Source organism: Triturus cristatus, chromosome 1_1 (assembly GCF_964204655.1).
Source record: "Triturus cristatus chromosome 1_1, aTriCri1.1, whole genome shotgun sequence".
In the NCBI taxonomy this organism is placed as follows: Eukaryota; Metazoa; Chordata; class Amphibia; order Caudata; family Salamandridae; genus Triturus; species Triturus cristatus.
This window is the reverse complement of record NC_140579.1, coordinates 202463684-202488799: the sequence shown is the minus strand read 5'-3', so window position 1 is coordinate 202488799 and position 25116 is coordinate 202463684.

Here is a 25116-nt window from a genome sequence, read left to right as displayed (position 1 = left end):
GAGACACTCTACCGCCTTCCGAGGCCAAGGTACATATCCCGAAAGAAGTCGTCAAGGAGTATTACAAGAATGACGACATCCAACAATGGTTCAAGGCCTACGAGGTGGCCATGACCTCTCATCGGGTGCCCCGAAAGGACTGGGGCGCGGGCCTGTGGGGGCGGTTCCTGAGTGAGGGGCGGGACACGCTGCTCCAGCTACCGGAGGAGGTGATGACCTCCTACGATCACATGAAGGAGGCCCTGCTCACCCGCTACGGGCTAACAGCGGAAATGTACCGCCAGCGGTTCAGAGACTGCAAGAAAATCCCGGGTACCACATGGGTGGAATATGTGGACTTTTTCAGTCGGGCCCTAGAAGGGTGGATCAAAGGGAGCAAAGTAACCACCTACGGGCAGCTGGTCGACCTCATCGTGTGGGAACACCTTTCCAACAATTGCTTCGTGGAACTGAGACAGCACCTCCTCGACAGCAAAATGACCGACCCGCGAAAACTTGCCGTCGAGGCCGATCGATGGGTCAACTCCCGGGTCCCCCGGAACTCAATGGGGGAGTACCAGAGGAACCCCAACGGACCCCCCCGCCAGCGCGGTGGGGGGGGAGGGCCGAACAGGAACCGAGACCCTCCCGCCGGGGCCCCCAGGAGCCCCCCTCGAGGGCCACCGCAGCCACATCTCTCCCCGAGCCTAGCCCGAAAGGTGGGCCCGGCCCGACCCGGACCACGGCCGCCAGTGACCTGCTACGGCTGCCAACAAACAGGACACTTTGCCAGCGATCCGGCCTGCCCTCTGAACCGAAGAAACGGGGCCGGCGGGCACCCGCCCCGGCAGCTGACAGCCGCCGCCTTGGGGGGAGGAGAAGAGGAAGAGGAGGCCCTCGACCGAGAGAACACTGAGTGGGAGCCGGCAGCCATGTCCCTGGTCTGCCTGGGTAGCCGAGAGATGGTACCCTGCACCCCCATCCCAACCAACACCCAGAAGTACCGGCAGCAGGTCACGGTCAATGGACAACGGGCCGAAGCCCTTCGTGACACAGGCGCCAGTATCACCGCTGTCCGCTGCCACCTGGTGACCCCTGGGCAGATTCTACCGAATGTGCTGTGCCCCGTACGGACGGCCGACAACAGTGAAAGCCTATGCCAGATGGCCCTGGTCCCCTTCGAGTGGGGAGGGGTGACGGGCCTGCTGAAGGTGACAGTGCGCGACGACGCCCCGGTCGACTGCCTCCTGGGGAACGACTTGGAAAGTTCCCCCTGGGCTCAAGTAGAGCGACGAGAGCACCTCCGAATGTTGGGACTGGCTGATTGGGCCTGCGCCATCACCCGGTCCATGACCGCCCAGGCCCCCCGCTCATCCTCGACCTCCGGGACCGCCCAGCCCGAGGGGCTCACACCCCCTCCCACCAGCAGCGAGGAGGAGGCAGACACCGACCCTGGACCCAGCGAATCCTCCCCCGAAGAGATGGCTTCTCCGAGCGCCCTCCCCGAGCTGACACAATGGCGACACGAAGGGGGCCCCACCCGAGAGCAGTTCCAGCAAGAACAACAGTCCTGTCCCTCTCTCGAAGGGGTCCGACAACAGGCGACCGCGCAAGCCAACGGTGACCAGACCGGCACCCACTGGATCTACTGGACCGAGGGCCTGTTGTACAGTGAACAGAAAGTAGCAGAACTCGGGGCCAGCCGCGTGTTGGTGGTCCCCCTCCGCTTCCGGGAGTTCCTTCTCCACCTGGCCCATGATGTGCCCCTCGCCGGACACTTGGGGCAAGACAAAACGTACAGTCGTCTGGTGACCCACTTCTACTGGCCCCAGATGCGGAGAGATGTGGACAACCACTGCCGGTCCTGCCAGACCTGCCAAGCCAGCGGAAAGACGGGGGGTCGGGTCAAGGCCCCCCTCCAGCCCTTTCCAGCCGTCAGCACCCCGTTCGAACGGGTCGTGATCGATATTGTGGGACCCCTGGAACCCCAAACCGCCCTGGGCCACCGCTTCATCCTGGTCCTCGTGGACCACGCCACCAGGTACCCGGAGGCGGTCCCGCTAAGAACTATAACGGCCCCTGTGTTAGGCCGGGCCTTGATGGGGATCTTCTCCCGAGTGGGATTCCCCAGCGAAGTGGTGAGCGACCGCGGCACGAACTTTATCTCCAGGTACATGCGGTCTCTGTGGCAACAGTGCGGGGTCACATACAAGTTCACGACCCCCTATCACCCTCAGGGGAACGGACTGGTTGAGCGGTTCAACCGAACATTAAAAGGGATGATCCAGGGCCTGGAAGAACCCCTCAGGCGGAAATGGGATGTCCTGCTGCCCTGCCTCCTGTTTGCCTATCGGGAGGTCCCGCAGAAGTCCCTGGGGTTCAGCCCGTTTGAACTATTGTATGGACACCCGGTCCGCGGACCGCTCAGCCTGGTCAAGGAGGGCTGGGAGATGAAGCCCCGAGGAGCCCCTCCTGATGTCTACTGATACCTCCTGACCCTCCGAAACCAGACCCGCAGGTTCCGAGCCATGGCCGAGGCCAACCTCGAGGCCAGCCAGGAGGACATGAAGCGGTGGTACGATCGCAACACCTCTACTATAGAATTTGAGCCAGGACAGAAAGTATGGGTCATGGCCCCGGTCGAACCCGGCGCCCTCCAGGACAAGTGGACCGGGCCCTTCAAGGTGGTAGAGAAGAAAAGTCCCGTCACCTACCTGGTCGATCTGGAGTCCCCCCGGAACCCCCTCCGGGTCCTACATGCTAACAGGCTAAAACCCCACTTCGCCCGGACCGAACTGAGCCTGCTGCTGGCGACTGACGAAGGGGGCGAGGACGACTCCGAGCCCTTGCCCGACCTCTTGCAATCCGACATTCACGATGGATCGATCGAAGGGGTCCAACTCGCCTCGTCCCTGACCCCGGAACAGCGCAACGACTGCCAGCAATTACTGCGGGACTACGCAGCCCTCTTCTCTCTCACCCCGGGGGTGACCCACTGGTGCGTCCACGATGTCGACACCGGGGAGAGCCCCCCCATACGACACAGAGCCTACCGGGTGCCTGGCCGAGTGCGGGCCTGCATCCAGGCCGAAGTAGCGAAGATGCTGGCCCTGGGGGTCATCGAGCCTTCCGACAGCCCGTGGGCCAGCCCTGTCGTCCTGGTGCCCAAGGCCGCAGCTCCCGGTCACCCCCCGGAGTTGCGATTCTGCGTGGACTACCGAGCCCTGAATGCAGTAACCAAGACAGACGCACACCCGATACCCCGGGCCGACGAACTCATCTACCGCCTAGGGGCCGCTCGCTACTTGAGCACGCTGGACCTCACCGCCGGGTACTGGCAAATCCAGCTCACCCCCGGCGCCCAAGAAAGATCCGCCTTTTCGACCCCGGATGGGCATTACCACTTTCGGGTGATGCCCTTCGGAATGAAGAACGCCCCGGCCACCTTCCAAAGACTGGTGAACAAGGTTTTGGCCGGGCTTGAGGCCTTCAGCGCGGCCTACTTAGATGACATTGCCGTGTACAGCAACCACTGGGCCGAGCACCTTCTCCACCTGAAGGCCGTCCTGGCCGCCCTTCAGCGGGCCGGGCTCACAATCAAGGCCAGCAAATGCCAAATCGGCCACGGATCCGTGACCTACCTGGGCCATCAAGTGGGGAGCGGGCAGGTGGCCCCCCTCCAAGCAAAGATAGATGCCATCCAGACCTGGGAACCCCCCACTACCCAGACCGCTGTCCGGGCCTTCCTGGGCCTCACCGGATACTACCGGCGGTTTATCCGGGACTATGGGAGCATTGTTGGCCCCCTCACAGAGTTAACGTCCAAAAAGCAGCCCAAGAAGGTACACTGGACACCCCGCTGCCAAACAGCCTTCGACACCCTAAAGACAGCCATGTGTACTGCTCCGGTGCTGCAGGCCCCGGACTACCAGAAGGAGTTCGTGGTACAGACGGACGCCTCCGAGTATGGGATCGGGGCCGTCCTATCCCAAGCCGACGAAAAGGGTCTCGACCGACCAGTGGCCTTCATCAGCCGACGACTACTGCCCCGAGAGCAACGCTGGAGCACTATTGAGCGTGAGGCCTTCGCTGTGGTGTGGGCCCTCAAGAAGCTCCGGCCCTACCTCTTTGGCACCCACTTCCGGGTCCAGACCGACCACCGGCCCTTGCAATGGCTAATGCAAATGCGGGGCGAGAACCCCAAGCTGCTGCGGTGGTCCATCTCGCTACAAGGGATGGACTTTGACGTCGAACACCGGCCCGGCAATGACCACGCCAACGCCGACGGCCTGTCCCGCTTCTTCCGCCTTGACGAGGAGAATCCCCAAGGAGATGGGTGACTCTCCATGCCTTCGGCTGGGGGGGACGCCTGTTGGACCCGGCCTCGTGGCGTGGTCCGTAACCCCCTGGATTGTGCCCGTTCCCCGCCCCGGCCGTCACGGGCCACCCGTCTGAACTGCACCAAGGCCCTTCACCCGGAGCTGCACGTGGACGCATACTCCTCGTGGCTCCGCCATCTTGTTGGCATCCACGTCACACCGTGCACCAGCCGGCGCGACCCCGCTCAACCCGGCCTCGACCCCAGCGAAGCCCCGACATCGAGGCACCACGAACTAGCCAGGGGGTGCCGCAGGAACCATTCATCGCCCCCGGCGAAGGACAGTATCGATGGGACCCCCAACTGTCCTCCCCTCTCGAGGTGTGATCGCCCTGCAACTCCCATGGGCCTGGCGCCTCTCCTGCTGGGCGTCTGGCCACCTCCACCCGGCCACTCCGCCCCCTCGGGCGCATAGGTCCGGACATCAAAGGGCTCCAGACCTATATCTGGGGCGACCCCACCACAGCTCGGCAGTTGTATCCCGGAGTCGAGAGCCCTGCTGATTGAATCGCGGCTGACCCTACGGAGAAGAACTCTTGTCGGAACCATCACGAGCCCTGCTGACTGCGTCGCGGCTCCTTCCTGTGAACCCTTTCTGAACCACCTGGAACATCGGAGCCCTGCTGACGACGTCGCGGCTCGAGCTGAGCAGAAACCATCTTGAGAGCCCTGCTGATTGGATCGCGGCTCTCCACGAACTGTACGCCAGAGCCCTGCTGACGCCGTCGCGGCTCAACCCCTCCGAGATCCGGAGGTCCTCCAGCTTGAGGATAAGAACTGGGCCCCAGGTACCCTCGTACCGCATTCCTGCCAAAGACTGTCCCGCTACCCCGACCCTTCCAAAGAGACACTGAGACTTTTGGTGGATCCCTCGATCCCTTCGTGTAAATATTGACCTCGTAACCTTTTTATTGCTGATAAAGAATTGCTTGTCACAAGACAACCTCCTTGAGTCCTGTGTGGTGGTGTTACTGTGCTAGGACGTGATAGGAGAAGGATCTCTCAGGAGACTTCTCGGCAGCGCTCGGCTACTTCGTGCAGTGTGAGGGCCCCCCCCCTTGGTGGTCGCACCGACTCCTCGGGGTCCGCCTTCCAACACTCACTGACTCACTCACTCTCACTGACTCACTCACTCTAACTGACTCACTGACTCTCACTGACTCACTGACTCTCACTCACTGACTGACTCACTCTCACTGACTGACTCACTCTCACTGACTGGCTCACTCTCACTGACTGAGTCACTGCATGACTCACTGGCTGACTCACTGGCTGACTCACTCACTCTCACTGACTGACTCACTCACTCTCACTGACTGACTCACTTACTCTCACTGACTGACTCACTCACTCTCACTGACTGAGACTCACTCTCACTGACTGACACTCACTGTCACTGACTGACACTCACTCTCACTGACTGACACTCACTCTCACTGACTGACTCACGCACTCTCACTGACTGACTCAGTCTCCCTGACTGACTCACTCACTCTCACTGACTCACTCACTCTCACTGACTGACTCACTCACTCTCACTGACTGACTCGCTCACTCTCACTGACTTACTCACTCTCACTGACTCACTCTCTCTCTCACTGACTCACTCACTCTCACTGACTGACTCACTCTCACTGACTGACTCACTCTCACTGATTGACTCACTCTCATTGACTGACTCACTCACTCTCACTGACTGACTCACTCACTCTCACTGACTGACTCACTCACTCTCACTGACTCACTCACTCTCACTGACTCACTCACTCTCAATGATTTACTCACTCTCACTGACTCACTCACTCTCACTGACTAACTCACTCACTCTCACTGACTCACTCACTCTCACTGACTCACTCACTCTAACTGACTCAGTGACTCTCACTGACTCAGTGACTCTCACTCACTGACTGACTCACTCTCACTGACTGACTCACTCTCACTGACTGGCTCACTCTCACTGACTGAGTCACTGCATGACTCACTGGCTGGCTCACTGGCTGACTCACTCACTCTCACTGACTGACTCACTCACTCTCACTGACTGACTCACTTACTCTCACTGACTGACTGACTCACTCACTCTCACTGACTGACACTCACTCTCACTGACTGACTCACACACTCTCACTGACTGACTCACTCACTCTCACTGACTGACTCACTCACTCTCACTGACTGAGACTCACTCTCACTGACTGACACTAACTTTCACTGACTGACACTCACTCTCACTGACTGACACTCACTCTCACTGACTGACTCAGTCTCCCTGACTGACTCACTCACTCTCACTGACTCACTCACTCTCACTGACTGACTCACTCACTCTCACTGACTGACTCGCTCACTCTCACTGACTGACTCACTCTCACTGACTCACTCTCTCTCTCACTGACTCACTCACTCTCACTGACTGACTCACTCTCACTGACTGACTCACTCTCACTGATTGACTCACTCTCACTGACTGACTCACTCACTCTCACTCACTGACTCACTCACTCTCACTGACTGACTCACTCTCACTGACTGACTCTCTCTCTCTCTCACTGACTGACTCACTCACACTCACTGACTGACTCACTCACTCTCACTGACTGACTCACTCACTCTCACAGACTGACTCACTCTCACTGACTCACTCACTCTCAATGATTTACTCACTCTCACTGACTCACTCACTCACTCTCACTGACTCACTCACTCTCACTGACTCACTCACTCTCACTGACTCACTCACTCTAACTGACTCACTGACTCTCACTGACTCACTGACTCTCACTCACTGACTGACTCACTCTCACTGACTGACTCACTCTCACTGACTGGCTCACTCTCACTGACTGAGTCACTGCATGACTCACTGGCTGACTCACTGGCTGACTCACTCACTCTCACTGACTGACTCACTCACTCTCACTGACTGACTCACTTACTCTCACTGACTGACTCACTCACTCTCACTGACTGAGACTCACTCTCACTGACTGACACTCACTCTCATTGACTGACTCACTCACTCTCACTCACTGACTCACTCACTCTCACTGACTGACTCACTCTCACTGACTGACTCTCTCTCTCTCACTGACTGACTCACTCACACTCACTGACTGACTCACTCACTCTCACTGACTGACTCACTCACTCTCACTGACTGACTCACTCTCACTGACACTCACCCACTCTCACACACTGACTAACTCACTCTCACTGACTGACTCCCTCTCACTGACTCACTCTCACTGACTCACTCTCACTGACTGACTCACTCTCACTGACTGACTCACTCTCACTGACTGACTCACGCACTCTCACTGACTGACTCAGTCTCCCTGACTGACTCACTCACTCTCACTGACTCACTCACTCTCACTGACTGACTCACTCACTCTCACTGACTGACTCGCTCACTCTCACTGACTTACTCACTCTCACTGACTCACTCTCTCTCTCACTGACTCACTCACTCTCACTGACTGACTCACTCTCACTGACTGACTCACTCTCACTGATTGACTCACTCTCATTGACTGACTCACTCACTCTCACTGACTGACTCACTCACTCTCACTGACTGACTCACTCACTCTCACTGACTCACTCACTCTCACTGACTCACTCACTCTCAATGATTTACTCACTCTCACTGACTCACTCACTCTCACTGATTAACTCACTCACTCTCACTGACTCACTCACTCTCACTGACTCACTCACTCTAACTGACTCAGTGACTCTCACTGACTCAGTGACTCTCACTCACTGACTGACTCACTCTCAACGACTGACTCACTCTCACTGACTGGCTCACTCTCACTGACTGAGTCACTGCATGACTCACTGGCTGGCTCACTGGCTGACTCACTCACTCTCACTGACTGACTCACTCACTCTCACTGACTGACTCACTTACTCTCACTGACTGACTGACTCACTCACTCTCACTGACTGACACTCACTCTCACTGACTGACTCACACACTCTCACTGACTGACTCACTCACTCTCACTGACTGACTCACTCACTCTCACTGACTGAGACTCACTCTCACTGACTGACACTAACTTTCACTGACTGACACTCACTCTCACTGACTGACACTCACTCTCACTGACTGACTCAGTCTCCCTGACTGACTCACTCACTCTCACTGACTCACTCACTCTCACTGACTGACTCACTCACTCTCACTGACTGACTCGCTCACTCTCACTGACTGACTCACTCTCACTGACTCACTCTCTCTCTCACTGACTCACTCACTCTCACTGACTGACTCACTCTCACTGACTGACTCACTCTCACTGATTGACTCACTCTCACTGACTGACTCACTCACTCTCACTCACTGACTCACTCACTCTCACTGACTGACTCACTCTCACTGACTGACTCTCTCTCTCTCTCACTGACTGACTCACTCACACTCACTGACTGACTCACTCACTCTCACTGACTGACTCACTCACTCTCACTGACTGACTCACTCTCACTGACTCACTCACTCTCAATGATTTACTCACTCTCACTGACTCACTCACTCACTCTCACTGACTCACTCACTCTCACTGACTCACTCACTCTCACTGACTCACTCACTCTAACTGACTCACTGACTCTCACTGACTCACTGACTCTCACTCACTGACTGACTCACTCTCACTGACTGACTCACTCTCACTGACTGGCTCACTCTCACTGACTGAGTCACTGCATGACTCACTGGCTGACTCACTGGCTGACTCACTCACTCTCACTGACTGACTCACTCACTCTCACTGACTGACTCACTTACTCTCACTGACTGACTCACTCACTCTCACTGACTGAGACTCACTCTCACTGACTGACACTCACTCTCATTGACTGACTCACTCACTCTCACTCACTGACTCACTCACTCTCACTGACTGACTCACTCTCACTGACTGACTCTCTCTCTCTCACTGACTGACTCACTCACACTCACTGACTGACTCACTCACTCTCACTGACTGACTCACTCTCACTGACACTCACCCACTCTCACACACTGACTACCTCACTCTCACTGACTGACTCCCTCTCACTGACTCACTCTCACTGACTCACTCTCACTGACTGACTCACTCTCACTGACTGACTCACTCTCACTGACTGGCTCACTCTCACTGACTGAGTCACTGACTGACCCACTGGCTGACTCACTGGCTGACTCACTCACTCTCACTGACTGACTCACTCACTCTTACTGACTGACTCACTCACTCTCACTGACTGACTCACTTACTCTCACTGACTGACTCACTCACTCTTACTGACTGACTCACTCACTCTCACTGACTGACTCACTCACTCTCACTGACTGAGACTCACTCTCACTGACTGATACTAACTTTCACTGACTGACACTCACTCTCACTGACTGACACTCACTCTCACTGACTGACTCACATACTCTCACTGACTGACTCAGTCTCCCTGACTGACTCACTCACTCTCACTGACTCACTCACTCTCACTGACTGACTCACTCACTCTCACTGACTGACTCGCTCACTCACTCTCACTGACTGACTCACTCTCACTGACTCACTCTCTCTCTCACTGACTCACTCACTCTCACGGACTGACTCACTCTCACTGACTGACTCACTCTCACTGATTGACTCACTTTCACTGACTGACTCACTCACTCTCACTCACTGACTCACTCACTCTCACTGACTGACTCACTCTCACTGACTGACTCTCTCTCTCTCTCACTGACTGACTCACTCACACTCACTGACTGACTCACTCACTCTCACTGACTGACTCACTCACTCTCACTGACTGACTCACTCTCACTGACTCACTCACTCTCAATGATTTACTCACTCTCACTGACTCACTCACTCACTCTCACTGACTCACTCACTCTCACTGACTCACTGACTCTCACTGACTCACTCACTCTAACTGACTCACTGACTCTCACTGACTCACTGACTCTCACTCACTGACTGACTCACTCTCACTGACTGACTCACTCTCACTGACTGGCTCACTCTCACTGACTGAGTCACTGCATGACTCACTGGCTGACTCACTGGCTGACTCACTCACTCTCACTGACTGACTCACTCACTCTCACTGACTGACTCACTTACTCTCACTGACTGACTCACTCACTCTCACTGACTGAGACTCACTCTCACTGACTGACACTCACTCTCACTGACTGACTTACTCACTCTCACTGACTGACTCACTCACTCTCACTCACTGACTCACTCACTCTCACTGACTGACTCACTCTCACTGACTGACTCTCTCTCTCTCACTGACTGACTCACTCACACTCACTGACTGACTCACTCACTTTCACTGACTGACTCACTCACTCTCACTGACTCACTCACTCTCACTGACTCACTCACTCTCAATGATGTACTCACTCTCACTGACTCACTCACTCACTCTCACTGACTCACTCACTCTCACTGACTCACTCACTCTCACTGACTCACTCACTCTAACTGACTCACTGACTCTCACTGACTCACTGACTCTCACTCACTGACTGACTCACTCTCACTGACTGACTCACTCTCACTGACTGGCTCACTCTCACTGACTGAGTCACTGCATGACTCACTGGCTGACTCACTGTCTGACTCACTCACTCTCACTGACTGACTCACTCACTCTCACTGACTGACTCACTCTCACTGACTGACTCACTCACTCTCACTGACTGACACTCACTCTCACTGACTGACACTCACTCTCACTGACTGACACTCACTCTCACTGACTGACTCACGCACTCTCACTGACTGACTCAGTCTCCCTGACTGACTCACTCACTCTCACTGACTCACTCACTCTCACTGACTGACTCACTCACTCTCACTGACTGACTCGCTCACTCTCACTGACTTACTCACTCTCACTGACTCACTCTCTCTCTCACTGACTCACTCACTCTCACTGACTGACTCACTCTCACTGACTGACTCACTCTCACTGATTGACTCACTCTCACTGACTGACTCACTCACTCTCACTGACTGACTCACTCACTCTCACTGACTGACTCACTCTTACTGACTGACTCTCTCTCTCTCACTGACTGACTCACTCACACTCACTGACAGACTCACTCACTCTCACTGACTGACTCACTCACTCTCACTGACTCACTCACTCTCACTGACTCACTCACTCTCAATGATTTACTCACTCTCACTGACTCACTCACTCACTCTCACTGACTCACTCACTCTCACTGACTCACTGTTGGACCCGGCCTCGTGGCGTGGTCCTTAACCCCCTGGATTGTGCCCGTTCCCCGCCCCGGCCGTCACGGGCCACCCGTCTGAACTGCACCAAGGCCCTTCACCCGGAGCTGCACGTGGACGCATACTCCTCGTGGCTCCGCCATCTTGTTGGCATCCACGTCACACCGTGCACCAGCCGGCGCGACCCCGCTCACATGAAGGAGGCCCTGCTCACCCGATACGGGCTAACAGCGGAGATGTACCGCCAGCGGTTCCGAGACTGCAAGAAAATCCCGGGTACCACATGGGTGGAATATGTGGACTTTTTCAGTCGGGCCCTAGAAGGGTGGATCAAAGGCAGCAAAGTAACCACCTACGGACAACTGGTCGACCTCATCGTCTGGGAACACCTTTCCAATAATTGCTTCATGGAACTGAGACAGCACCTCCTCGACAGCAAAATGACCGACCCGCGAAAACTTGCCGTCGAGGCCGATCGATGGGTCAACTCCCGGGTCCCCCGGAGCTCAATGGGGGAGTACCAGAGGAACCCCAACGGACCCCCACGCCAGCGCGGTGGGGGGGGAGGGCCGAACAGGAACCGAGACCCTCCCGCTGGGGCCCCCAGGAGCCCCCCTCGAGGGCCACCGCAGCCACATCTCTCCCCGAGCCTAGCGCGAAGGGTGGGCCCGGCCCGACCCGGACCACGGCCACCCGTGACCTGCTATGGCTGCCAACAAACCGGACACTTTGCCAGCGACCCGGCCTGCCCCCTGAACCGAAGAAACGGGGCCGGCGGGCCCCCGCCCCGGCAGCTGACAGCCGCCGCCTTGGGGGGAGAGGAGGAAGAAGAGGCCCTCGACCGAGAAAACACTGAGTGGGAGCCGGCAGCCATGTCCCTGGTCTGCCTGGGTAGCCGAGAGATGGTACCCTGCACCCCCATCCCAACCAACACCCAGAAGTACCGGCAGCAGGTCACGGTCAACGGACAACGGGCCGAAGCCCTTCGCGACACCGGCGCCAGTATCACCGCTGTCCGCTGCCACCTGGTGACCCCTGAACAGATTCTACCGAATGTGCTGTGCCCGGTGCGGACGGCCGACAACAGTGAAAGCCTATGCCAGATGGCCCTGGTCCCCTTCGAGTGGGGAGGGGTGACGGGCCTGCTGAAGGTGACGGTGCGCGACGACGCCCCGGTCGACTGCCTCCTGGGGAACGACTTGGAGAGTTCCCCCTGGGCTCAAGTAGAACGACGAGAGCACCTCCGAATGTTGGGACTGGCTGATTGGGCCTGCGCCATCACCCGGTCCATGACCGCCCAGGCCCCCCGCTCCTCCTCGACCTCCGGGACGGCCCGACCCGAGGGGCTCACACCCCCTCCCGCCAGCAGCGAGGAGGAGGCGGACACCGACCCCGGGCCCAGCGAATCCTCCCCCGAAGACATGGCTTCTCCGAGCGCCCTACCAGAACTGACGCAATGGCAACATGAAGGGGGCCCCACCCGAGAGCAGTTCCAGCAAGAGCAACAGTCCTGTCCCTCTCTCGAAGGGGTCCGACAGCAGGCGACCGCGCAAGCCAACGGTGACCAGACCGGCACCCACTGGATCTACTGGGCTGAGGGCCTGTTGTACAGTGAACAGAAAGTGGCAGAACTCGGGGCCGGCCGCGTGTTGGTGGTCCCCCTCCGCTTCCGGGAGTTCCTTCTCAACCTGGCCCATGATGTGCCTCTCGCCGGACACTTGGGGCAAGACAAAACGTACAGTCGTCTGGTGACCCACTTCTACTGGCCTCGGATGCGGAGAGATGTGGACAACCACTGCCGGTCCTGCCAGACCTGCCAAGCCAGCGGGAAGACGGGGGGTCGGGTCAAGGCCCCCCTCCAGCCCTTTCCCGCCGTCAGCACCCCGTTTGAACGAGTCGGAATCGACATTGTGGGACCCCTGGACCCCCAAACCGCCCTGGGCCACCGCTTCATCCTGGTCCTCGTGGACCACGCCACCAGGTACCCGGAGGCGGTCCCGCTCAGAACTATAACGGCCCCTGTGGTAGGCCGGGCCTTGATGGGGATCTTCTCCCGAGTGGGATTCCCCAGCGAAGTGGTGAGCGACCGTGGCACGAACTTTATCTCCAGGTACATGCGGTCCCTGTGGCAACAATGCGGGGTCACATACAAGTTCACGACCCCATATCACCCTCAGGGGAATGGGCTGGTTGAGCGGTTCAACCGAACATTGAAAGGGATGATCCAGGGCCTGGAAGAACCCCTCAGGCGGAAATGGGATGTCCTGCTGCCCTGCCTCCTGTTTGCCTATCGGGAGGTCCCGCAGAAGTCCCTGGGGTTCAGCCCGTTTGAACTATTGTATGGGCACCCGGTCCGCGGACCACTCAGCCTGGTCAAGGAGGGCTGGGAGATGAAGCCCCGAGGCGCCCCTCCTGACGTCTACCGATACCTCCTGACCCTCCGAAACCAGACCCGCAAGTTCCGAGCTATAGCCGAAGCCAACCTCGAGGCCAGCCAGGAGGACATGAAGTGGTGGTACGATCGCAACACTTCTACGGTAGAATTCGAGCCAGGTCAGAAAGTATGGGTCATGGCCCCGGTCGAACCCGGCGCCCTCCAGGACAAGTGGACCGGGCCCTTCAAGGTGGTGGAGAAGAAAAGTCCCGTCACCTACCTGGTCGATCTGGAGGCCCCCCGGAACCCCCTCCGGGTCCTACATGCGAACAGGCTAAAACCCCACTTCGCCCGGACCGAACTGAGCCTGCTGCTGGCGACCGACGAGGGGAGCGAGGACGACTCCGAGCCCTTGCCCGACCTCTTGCAATCCGACAGTCACGATGGATCGATCGAAGGGGTCCAACTCGCCTCGTTCCTGACCCCGGAGCAGCGCAACGACTGCCAGCGATTACTGCGGGACTACGCAGCCCTCTTCTCTCTCACCCCGGGGGTGACCCACTGGTGCGTCCACGACGTCGACACCGGGGAGAACCCCCCCATACGACACAGAGCCTACCGGGTGCCTGACCGAGTGCGGGCCTGCATCCGGGCCGAAGTAGCGAAGATGCTGGCCCTGGGGGTCATCGAGCCTTCCGACAGCCCGTGGGCCAGCCCTGTCGTCCTGGTGCCCAAGGCCGCAGCTCCCGGTCACCCCCCGGAGTTGCGATTCTGCGTGGACTACCGAGCCCTGAATGTAGTAACCAAGACAGACGCACACCCGATACCCCGGGCCGACGAACTGATCGACCGCCTAGGGGCCGCTCGCTACTTGAGCACGCTGGACCTCACCGCCGGGTACTGGCAAATCCAGCTCACCCCCGGCGCCCAAGAAAGATCCGCCTTTTCGACCCCGGATGGGCATTACCACTTTCGGGTGATGCCCTTCGGAATGAAGAACGCCCCGGCCACCTTCCAAAGACTGGTGAACAAGGTTTTGGCCGGGCTTGAGGCCTTCAGCGCGGCCTACTTAGATGACATTGCCGTGTACAGCAACCACTGGGCCGAGCACCTTCTCCACCTGAAGGCCGTCCTGGCCGCCCTTCAGCGGGCCGGGCTCACAATCAAGGCCAGCAAATGCCAAATCGGCCACGGATCCGTGACCTACCTGGGCCATCAAGTGGGGAGCGGGCAGGTGGCCCCCCTCCAAGCAAAGATAGATGCCATCCAGACCTGGGAACCCCCCACTACCCAGACCGCTGTCCGGGCCTTCCTGGGCCTCACCGGATACTACCGGCGGTTTATCCGAGACTATGGGAGCATTGTTGGCCCCCTCACAGAGTTAACGTCCAAAAAGCAGCCCAAGAAGGTACACTGGACACCCCGCTGCCAAACAGCCTTCGACACCCTAAAGACAGCCATGTGTACTGCTCCGGTGCTGCAGGCCCCGGACTACCAGAAGGAGTTCGTGGTACAGACGGACGCCTCCGAGTATGGGATCGGGGCCGTCCTATCCCAAGCCGACGAAAAGGGGCTCGACCGACCAGTGGCCTTCATCAGCCGACGACTACTGCCCCGAGAGCAACGCTGGAGCACTATTGAGCGTGAGGCCTTCGCTGTGGTGTGGGCCCTCAAGAAGCTCCGGCCCTACCTCTTTGGCACCCACTTCCGGGTCCAGACCGACCACCGGCCCTTGCAATGGCTAATGCAAATGCGGGGCGAGAACTCCAAGCTGCTGCGGTGGTCCATCTCGCTACAAGGGATGGACTTTGACGTCGAACACCGGCCCGGCAATGACCACGCCAACGCCGACGGCCTGTCCCGCTTCTTCCGCCTTGACGAGGAGAATCCCCAAGGAGATGGGTGACTCTCCATGCCTTCGGCTGGGGGGGACGCCTGTTGGACCCGGCCTCGTGGCGTGGTCCTTAACCCCCTGGATTGTGCCCGTTCCCCGCCCCGGCCGTCACGGGCCACCCGTCTGAACTGCACCAAGGCCCTTCACCCGGAGCTGCACGTGGACGCATACTCCTCGTGGCTCCGCCATCTTGTTGGCATCCACGTCACACCGTGCACCAGCCGGCGCGACCCCGCTCAACCCGGCCTCGACCCCAGCGAAGCCCCGACATCGAGGCACCACGAACTAGCCAGGGGGTGCCACAGGAACCATTCATCGTCCCCGGCGGAGGACAGTATCGATGGGACCCCCAACTGTCCTCCCCTCTCAAGGTGTGATCGCCCTGCAACTCCCATGGGCCTGGCGCCTCTCCTGCTGGGCGTCTGGCCACCTCCACCCGGCCACTCCGCCCCCTCGGGCGCATAGGTCCGGACATCAAAGGGCTCCAGACCTATATCTGGGGCGACCCCACCACAGCTCGGCAGTTGTATCCCGGAGTCGAGAGCCCTGCTGATTGAATCGCGGCTGACCCTACGGAGAAGAACTCTTGTCGGAACCATCACGAGCCCTGCTGACTGCGTCGCGGCTCCCTCCTGTGAACCCTTTTCTGAACCACCTGGAACATCGGAGCCCTGCAGACGCCGTCGCGGCCCAACCTCGCTGGAACCTTCCTCGGAGCCCTGCTGACGACGTCGCGGCTCGAGCTGAACAGAGACCATCTTGAGAGCCCTGCTGATTGAATCGCGGCTCTCCACGAACTGCACGCCAGAGCCCTGCTGACGCCGTCGCGGCTCGACCCCTCCGAGATCGGAGGTCCTCCAGCGTGAGGATAAGAACTGGGCCCCAGGTACCCTCGTACCACATTCCTGCCAAAGACTGTCCCGCTACCCCTACCCTTCCAAAGAGACATTGAGACTTTTGGTGGATCCCTCGATCCCTTCGTGTAAATATTGAGCTCGTAACCTTTTATTGATGATAAAGAATTGCTTGTCTTGAGACAACCTCCTTGAGTCCGGTGTGGTGGTGTTACTGTGCTAGTACGGGATAGGAGAAGGATCTCTCAGGAGACTTCTCGGCAGCGCTCGGCTACTTCGTGCAGTGAGAGGGCCCCCCCCTTGGTGGTCTCACCGACTCCTCGGGGTCCGCCTTCCAACACTCACTCACTCTCACTGACTCACTCACTCTAACTGACTCACTGACTCTCACTGACTCAGTGACTCTCTCTCACTGACTGACTCACTCTCACTGACTGGCTCACTCTCACTGACTGAGTCACTGCATGACTCACTGGCTGACTCACTGGCTGACTCACTCACTCTCACTGACTGACTCACTCACTCTCACTGACTCACTCACTTACTCTCACTGACTGACTCCCTCACTCTCACTCTCACTGACTCACTCTCACTGACTCACTTTAATTGACTCACTCTCACTGACTCACTCACTCTCACTGACTCACTCACTCACTGACTCACTCTCACTGACTCACTCTCACTGACTGACTGACTCACTCTCACTGACTGACACTCACTCTCACTGACTGACACTCACTCTCACTGACTGACTCACGCACTCTCACTGACTGACTCAGTCTCCCTGACTGACTCACTCACTCTCACTGACTCACTCACTCTCACTGACTGACTCACTCACTCTCACTGACTGACTCGCTCACTCTCACTGACTTACTCACTCTCACTGACTCACTCTCTCTCTCACTGACTCACTCACTCTCACTGACTGACTCACTCTCACTGACTGACTCACTCTCACTGATTGACTCACTCTCACTGACTGACTCACTCACTCTCACTGACTGACTCACTCACTCTCACTGACTGACTCACTCTTACTGACTGACTCTCTCTCTCTCACTGACTGACTCACTCACACTCACTGACAGACTCACTCACTCTCACTGACTGACTCACTCACTCTCACTGACTCACTCACTCTCACTGACTCACTCACTCTCAATGATTTACTCACTCTCACTGACTCACTCACTCACTCACTCTCACTGACTCACTCACTCTCACTGACTCACTCACTCTCAATGACTCACTCACTCTAACTGACTCACTGACTCTCACTGACTCAGTGACTCTCACTCACTGACTGACTCACTCTCACTGACTGACTCACTCTCACTGACTCACTCACTCTCACTGACTGACTCACTCACTCTCACTCTCACTGACTCACTCTCACTTACTCACTTTAATTGACTCCCTCTCACTGACTCACTCACTCTCACTGACTCACTCACTCACTGACTCACTCTCACTGACTCACTCTCACTGACTGACTGACTCACTCTCACTGACTGACTGACTCACTCTCACTGACTCGCTCGCTCACTCTCACTGACTGACTCTCACTGACTGACTCACTCTCACTGACACTCACCGACTCTCACACACTGACTGACTCACTCTCACTGACTGACTCCCTCTCACTGACTCACTCTCACTGACTCACTCTCACTGACTGACTCACTCTCACTGACTGACTCACTCTCACTGACTGGCTCACTCTCACTGACTGAGTCACTGACTGACTCACTGGCTGACTCACTGGCTGACTCACTCACTCTCACTGACTGACTTACTCACTCTCACTGACTGACTGACTCACTCTCACTGACTGACTCACTCACTCTCACTGACTGACTGACTCACTTACTCTCACTGACTGACTCACTCTCACTGACTGACTCACTCACCATCACTGACTGACTCACTCACTCTCACTGACTCACTCACTCTCACTGACTGACTCTCTCTCTCTCACTGACTGACTCACTCACACTCACTGACTGACTCACTCACTCTCACTGACTGACTCACTCACTCTCACTGACTGACTCACTCTCACTGACTGAGTCACTGCATGACTCACTGGCTGACTCACTGGCTGACTCACTCACTCTCACTGACTGACTCACTCACTCTCACTGACTCACTCACTTACTCTCACTGACTGACTCCCTCACTCTCACTCTCACTGACTCACTCTCACTGACTCACTTTAATTGACTCACTCTCACTGACTCACTCACTCTCAATGACTCACTCACTCACTGACTCACTCTCACTGACTCACTCTCACTGACTGACTGACTCACTCTCACTGACTGACTCACTCACACTCACTGACAGACTCACTCACTCTCACTGACTGACTCACTCACTCTCACTGACTCACTCACTCTCACTGACTCACTCACTCTCAATGATTTACTCACTCTCACTGACTCACTCACTCACTCTCACTGACTCACTCACTCTCACTGACTCACTCACTCTCACTGACTCACTCACTCTAACTGACTCACTGACTCTCACTGACTCAGTGACTCTCACTCACTGACTGACTCACTCTCACTGACTGACTCACTCTCACTGACTCACTCACTCTCACTGACTGACTCACTCACTCTCACTCTCACTGACTCACTCTCACTTACTCACTTTAATTGACTCCCTCTCACTGACTCACTCACTCTCACTGACTCACTCACTCACTGACTCACTCTCACTGACTCACTCTCACTGACTGACTGACTCACTCTCACTGACTGACTGACTCACTCTCACTGACTCGCTCGCTCACTCTCACTGACTGACTCTCACTGACTGACTCACTCTCACTGACACTCACCGACTCTCACACACTGACTGACTCACTCTCACTGACTGACTCCCTCTCACTGACTCACTCTCACTGACTCACTCTCACTGACTGACTCACTCTCACTGACTGACTCACTCTCACTGACTGGCTCACTCTCACTGACTGAGTCACTGACTGACTCACTGGCTGACTCACTGGCTGACTCACTCACTCTCACTGACTGACTTACTCACTCTCACTGACTGACTGACTCACTCTCACTGACTGACTCACTCACTCTCACTGACTGACTCACTTACTCTCACTGACTGACTCACTCTCACTGACTGACTCACTCACCATCACTGACTGACTCACTCACTCTCACTGACTCACTCACTCTCACTGACTGACTCTCTCTCTCTCTCACTGACTGACTCACTCACACTCACTGACTGACTCACTCACTCTCACTGACTGACTCACTCACTCTCACTGACTGAGTCACTGCATGACTCACTCTCACTGACTGAGTCACTGCATGACTCACTGGCTGACTCACTGGCTGACTCACTCACTCTCACTGACTGACTCACTCACTCTCACTGACTCACTCACTTACTCTCACTGACTGACTCCCTCACTCTCACTCTCACTGACTCACTCTCACTGACTCACTTTAATTGACTCACTCTCACTGACTCACTCACTCTCACTGACTCACTCACTCACTGACTCACTCTCACTGACTCACTCTCACTGACTGACTGACTCACTCTCACTGACTGACACTCACTCTCACTGACTGACACTCACTCTCACTGACTGACTCAGTCTCCCTGACTGACTCACTCACTCTCACTGACTCACTCACTCTCACTGACTGACTCACTCACTCTCACTGACTGACTCGCTCACTCTCACTGACTTACTCACTCTCACTGACTCACTCTCTCTCTCACTGACTCACTCACTCTCACTGACTGACTCACTCTCACTGACTGACTCACTCTCACTGATTGACTCACTCTCACTGACTGACTCACTCACTCTCACTGACTGACTCACTCACTCTCACTGACTGACTCACTCTTACTGACTGACTCTCTCTCTCTCACTGACTGACTCACTCACACTCACTGACAGACTCACTCTCTCACTGACTGACTCACTCACTCTCACTGACTCACTCACTCTCACTGACTCACTCACTCTCAATGATTTACTCACTCTCACTGACTCACTCACTCACTCTCACTGACTCACTCACTCACTCTCACTGACTCACTCACTCTCACTGACTCACTCACTCTAACTGACTCACTGACTCTCACTGACTCAGTGACTCTCACTCACTGACTGACTCACTCTCACTGACTGACTCACTCTCACTGACTCACTCACTCTCACTGACTGACTCACTCACTCTCACTCTCACTGACTCACTCTCACTTACTCACTTTAATTGACTCCCTCTCACTGACTCACTCACTCTCACTGACTCACTCACTCACTGACTCACTCTCACTGACTCACTCTCACTGACAGACTCACTCACTCTCACTGACTGACTCACTCACTCTCACTGACTCACTCACTCTCACTGACTCACTCACTCTCAATGATTTACTCACTCTCACTGACTCACTCACTCACTCTCACTGACTCACTCACTCTCACTGACTCACTCACTCTCACTGACTCACTCACTCTAACTGACTCACTGACTCTCACTGACTCAGTGACTCTCACTCACTGACTGACTCACTCTCACTGACTGACTCACTCTCACTGACTCACTCACTCTCACTGACTGACTCACTCACTCTCACTCTCACTGACTCACTCTCACTTACTCACTTTAATTGACTCCCTCTCACTGACTCACTCACTCTCACTGACTCACTCACTCACTGACTCACTCTCACTGACTCACTCTCACTGACTGACTGACTCACTCTCACTGACTGACTGACTCACTCTCACTGACTCGCTCGCTCACTCTCACTGACTGACTCTCACTGACTGACTCACTCTCACTGACACTCACCGACTCTCACACACTGACTGACTCACTCTCACTGACTGACTCCCTCTCACTGACTCACTCTCACTGACTCACTCTCACTGACTGACTCACTCTCACTGACTGACTCACTCTCACTGACTGGCTCACTCTCACTGACTGAGTCACTGACTGACTCACTGGCTGACTCACTGGCTGACTCACTCACTCTCACTGACTGACTTACTCACTCTCACTGACTGACTGACTCACTCTCACTGACTGACTCACTCACTCTCACTGACTGACTCACTTACTCTCACTGACTGACTCACTCTCACTGACTGACTCACTCACCATCACTGACTGACTCACTCACTCTCACTGACTCACTCACTCTCACTGACTGACTCTCTCTCTCTCTCACTGACTGACTCACTCACACTCACTGACTGACTCACTCACTCTCACTGACTGACTCACTCACTCTCACTGACTGAGTCACTGCATGACTCACTCTCACTGACTGAGTCACTGCATGACTCACTGGCTGACTCACTGGCTGACTCACTCACTCTCACTGACTGACTCACTCACTCTCACTGACTCACTCACTTACTCTCACTGACTGACTCCCTCACTCTCACTCTCACTGACTCACTCTCACTGACTCACTTTAATTGACTCACTCTCACTGACTCACTCACTCTCACTGACTCACTCACTCACTGACTCACTCTCACTGACTCACTCTCACTGACTGACTGACTCACTCTCACTGACTGACACTCACTCTCACTGACTGACACTCACTCTCACTGACTGACTCAGTCTCCCTGACTGACTCACTCACTCTCACTGACTCACTCACTCTCACTGACTGACTCACTCACTCTCACTGACTGACTCGCTCACTCTCACTGACTTACTCACTCTCACTGACTCACTCTCTCTCTCACTGACTCACTCACTCTCACTGACTGACTCACTCTCACTGACTGACTCACTCTCACTGATTGACTCACTCTCACTGACTGACTCACTCACTCTCACTGACTGACTCACTCACTCTCACTGACTGACTCACTCTTACTGACTGACTCTCTCTCTCTCACTGACTGACTCACTCACACTCACTGACAGACTCACTCTCTCACTGACTGACTCACTCACTCTCACTGACTCACTCACTCTCACTGACTCACTCACTCTCAATGATTTACTCACTCTCACTGACTCACTCACTCACTCTCACTGACTCACTCACTCACTCTCACTGACTCACTCACTCTCACTGACTCACTCACTCTAACTGACTCACTGACTCTCACTGACTCAGTGACTCTCACTCACTGACTGACTCACTCTCACTGACTGACTCACTCTCACTGACTCACTCACTCTCACTGACTGACTCACTCACTCTCACTCTCACTGACTCACTCTCACTTACTCACTTTAATTGACTCCCTCTCACTGACTCACTCACTCTCACTGACTCACTCACTCACTGACTCACTCTCACTGACTCACTCTCACTGACTGACTGACTCACTCTCACTGACTGACTGACTCACTCTCACTGACTCGCTCGCTCACTCTCACTGACTGACTCTCACTGACTGACTCACTCTCACTGACACTCACCCACTCTCACACACTGACTGACTCACTCTCACTGACTGACTCCCTCTCACTGACTCACTCTCACTGACTCACTCTCACTGACTGACTCACTCTCACTGACTGACTCACTCTCACTGACTGGCTCACTCTCACTGACTGAGTCACTGACTGACTCACTGGCTGACTCACTGGCTGACTCACTCACTCTCACTGACTGACTTACTCACTCTCACTGACTGACTGACTCACTCTCACTGACTGACTCACTCACTCTCACTGACTGACTCACTTACTCTCACTGACTGACTCACTCTGCAGACGCCGTCGCGGCCCAACCTCGCTGGAACCTTCCTCGGAGCCCTGCTGACGACGTCGCGGCTCGAGCTGAACAGAGACCATCTTGAGAGCCCTGCTGATTGAATCGCGGCTCTCCACGAACTGTACGCCAGAGCCCTGCTGACGCCGTCGCGGCTCGACCCCTCCGAGATCGGAGGTCCTCCAGCGTGAGGATAAGAACTGGGCCCCAGGTACCCTCGTACCACATTCCTGCCAAAGACTGTCCCGCTACCCCTACCCTTCCAAAGAGACATTGAGACTTTTGGTGGATCCCTCGATCCCTTCGTGTAAATATTGAGCTCGTAACCTTTTATTGATGATAAAGAATTGCTTGTCTTGAGACAACCTCCTTGAGTCCGGTGTGGTGGTGTTACTGTGCTAGTACGGGATAGGAGAAGGATCTCTCAGGAGACTTCTCGGCAGCGCTCGGCTACTTCGTGCAGTGAGAGGGCCCCCCCCTTGGTGGTCTCACCGACTCCTCGGGGTCCGCCTTCCAACACTCACTCACTCTCACTGACTCACTCACTCTAACTGACTCACTGACTCTCACTGACTCAGTGACTCTCTCTCACTGACTGACTCACTCTCACTGACTGGCTCACTCTCACTGACTGAGTCACTGCATGACTCACTGGCTGACTCACTGGCTGACTCACTCACTCTCACTGACTGACTCACTCACTCTCACTGACTCACTCACTTACTCTCACTGACTGACTCCCTCACTCTCACTCTCACTGACTCACTCTCACTGACTCACTTTAATTGACTCACTCTCACTGACTCACTCACTCTCACTGACTCACTCACTCACTGACTCACTCTCACTGACTCACTCTCACTGACTGACTGACTCACTCTCACTGACTGACACTCACTCTCACTGACTGACACTCACTCTCACTGACTGACTCACGCACTCTCACTGACTGACTCAGTCTCCCTGACTGACTTACTCACTCTCACTGACTCACTCACTCTCACTGACTGACTCACTCACTCTCACTGACTGACTCGCTCACTCTCACTGACTTACTCACTCTCACTGACTCACTCTCTCTCTCACTGACTCACTCACTCTCACTGACTGACTCACTCTCACTGACTGACTCACTCTCACTGATTGACTCACTCTCACTGACTGACTCACTCACTCTCACTGACTGACTCACTCACTCTCACTGACTGACTCACTCTTACTGACTGACTCTCTCTCTCTCACTGACTGACTCACTCACACTCACTGACAGACTCACTCACTCTCACTGACTGACTCACTCACTCTCACTGACTCACTCACTCTCACTGACTCACTCACTCTCAATGATTTACTCACTCTCACTGACTCACTCACTCACTCACTCTCACTGACTCACTCACTCTCACTGACTCACTCACTCTCACTGACTCACTCACTCTAACTGACTCACTGACTCTCACTGACTCAGTGACTCTCACTCACTGACTGACTCACTCTCACTGACTCACTCACTCTCACTGACTGACTCACTCACTCTCACTCTCACTGACTCACTCTCACTTACTCACTTTAATTGACTCCCTCTCACTGACTCACTCACTCTCACTGACTCACTC